This window comes from Lontra canadensis, unplaced genomic scaffold (genome assembly GCF_010015895.1).
Source record: "Lontra canadensis isolate GAN:19392208 unplaced genomic scaffold, GSC_riverotter_1.0 scaffold34, whole genome shotgun sequence".
Lineage (NCBI taxonomy): Eukaryota > Metazoa > Chordata > Mammalia > Carnivora > Mustelidae > Lontra > Lontra canadensis.
The window spans coordinates 583,543-586,303 of NW_022631028.1; positions in this window are offsets into that span (position 1 = coordinate 583,543).

Below are 2,761 nucleotides of genomic sequence, written 5' to 3' on the forward strand. Positions count from 1 at the left end.
GAATTCCTAATTTAGGCCCTGATGAATGGGTCCTGATGACATTTATGGACCTAGCCCAAGCCTCGGTAATGTCAGCTGAGGGTCCAAGACACATGGAATGCTCTGGGTGAACCATAGTGTATAGTTCAGTTCTCACTCTCTTGGCCTCTAGAGATCTGTCCTTGTAGCAATAGGATGTTGTTAGTGTTGTGATAAAGGATACGGAGGGGTATAGCAGTTAGGGCTTTGGCTCAGGAGCAATGCTGACCAGTACTCTTGCTGCAAGTCACACATAGTTGCTGACTACTTGAAATGTGGCTACCAGGATTGCAAAACTACATTTTAAATTTTACTTAATATTATATTAAATTCAACTTAAAATATGGATACCCCATTCAGCTATGGGAAACTTTGAAGTATGCTTAGAACAATCTGGTTATGTGAATCTTCTTTCTCAACTGTAAATTTTATGAAATCTAAATACAAATTAAGTTTTTCTGCTGAAAATTTAGCCTTCAAATGGAGATGTGCTTTCTGTGTAAAATCACACTAGATTTCAAAACTTAATATGGTTAAAAAGAATGTTAAATAGCTCATTAATAAACATTACACTGATTATGTATTGAAATAGTATTTTGGATATATTAAGTAGAAAATACTGTTAAAATTAATTTCACCTGTTTTTCCTTACTTTTTAAATATAGTTATCAGAAAATTAAAAATTGTATGGCTCGCATTATGTTTCTTTTGGGCAGCACTATTCTAGAGTAAACTCGTGTAGCTCAAATCATAGTTCTTACAAGCTGTGTGACCTTGGGCAAGTCATTTAGCCTCTTGGCTAAGTGAGACTTTAATAGTTATGTTCATCTTTTGCTTCCTATTTTTTAAGGATTTCATGACAATGCATATTTTGTGGTTCACACAATGACAAATGGTAGTAAGCAATAGTTAGTATGCTTAATGTATTTAAGGTATATAAATTATTATTGCTTTGCATATTTATTATCTGTGTTACAATTTTCATTTCAGAAAAGATCAAAAAGCTATTACCACATTTTTCCATTACATGGGGCCACATTCCTCTGATCTAAAAATATCAACAATATTAACCAAAGCAATTGGGAAACTGGGTGGTATATGAGAAAGAACAGTGTTTTTGTAGTCAAGGTGTGTCCCTGTTCATCCCTGATCTTCTGTAGTCTCACTGCATGACCTTGTTCCACTCATTTTTTGTGTCTGGTCTCAGTTTCTCCTTATAAAAGTTACTGATGCTGGAGTAGATGATCTTTCAACTCCTTAAGATATAAAATCCTGGAATTCCTTAGAAACTGAAAAACATGAAGCCATATATAGGTTGGAAAGAAACCCAACTGGTAGAGTGGGAAGAGGGAAAGAAGAACAAAGTGTTTAAAAATACAAGTTCTTTCAATGGGGCTCTCAATTTAGGTCTTTTCCAAGTAAGTTCCAAAGCTCAGTTAACTTAGCTATGAGGACCCAAGCTGCAAGAAGTGGCTCTGGAGAAACCATGTTGTACGGTTCCGTTCTATTCTCTTAGATGCTAACCCTATATTAGTGTAGCATTAAAGGAGGCAGAGTGGAGAGGTAGTAGTTTACCTAATAATACTTAACTAGTTAATGCATAAATCCCTTACTATGAGCTAGGCACTGCTCCTTTCAATTTAGAAACACTCAATCCTGTGAGGTAAGATTTAGGATAGGGTCTGGCTCCTGAGAAGACATGCAAGCAAATGAATGTAAACAAATTGCCCCCTCCCCCCCCTCGTCACAGTGCTGGCATTGCATTTGAACCCAGCAGTCTGACCCACATGCCTTCACGCTGTAGGCGAGTGACGAGCACCAGGTCCAGAGTTAGGGTTCCTGGGGAAAATGTGACATAGGCTTCCTGCCCTCATAGAGGTTAGAGTGTTTTTTGTTTTTTTTTTAAGATTTTATTTATTTATTTATTTATTTATTTATTTATTTATTTGACAGACAGAGATCACAAGTAGGCAGAGAGGCAGTCAGGGAGAGAGAGGAGGAAGCAGTCTCCCTGCTGAGCAGAGAGTCTGATGCGGGGCTCGATCCCAGGACCCTGGGATCATGACCTGAGCCGAAGGCAGAGGCTTTAACCCACTGAGCCACCAGGTGCCCCTTAGAGTGTTTTTGCAGAGATGGTACACATTAAATGCACAAGGAGCTACTGTTTTTTGCATATTTATGAGGTACAAGGCATTATGTGAAGCATGTGTATAGATCATCTCATATTTTTTACAAAAGAAGGGGAGGAAATCTATCACCAATGCCAGAAAGACTTGAGGAGCAATGCAACAGTATGAAAATGGGGACCCTGACCTACTTTAGGCGCATGAAGAACATCCAGGGACTTCTTCCTTAAGAAAGAGAAATTTCAGCTGACACCTGAGGTTGCATAAGAGCTGAACAGCAGTGTGTGCATGTGCGTGCGCGCGTGCGCTGGCTACTAGCAGGAATGATGGAGAGTATTCTGGGCAAACACCTCTGAGGCATTGCACTCAGTGTCTGTATATGCAGTTTGTAAAATTTCAAGGCAGTTTTAAGTCCTAGCATCATTCCTTTGTTATTGTGCTTTTAACATCAGCTCTACCGTCATACCTGTGAGGAAACTATCTCTAACTCTCCCCATCAAGCCCTTCACATTAAGTTTCAGTTTATTTGCAAGATTTTTGGATAAATACCAGACTCTCACCAGACTATAAGATTCATCAGGGCAACACCAAGTTTCTTTTGCTCAACATTTTATTTC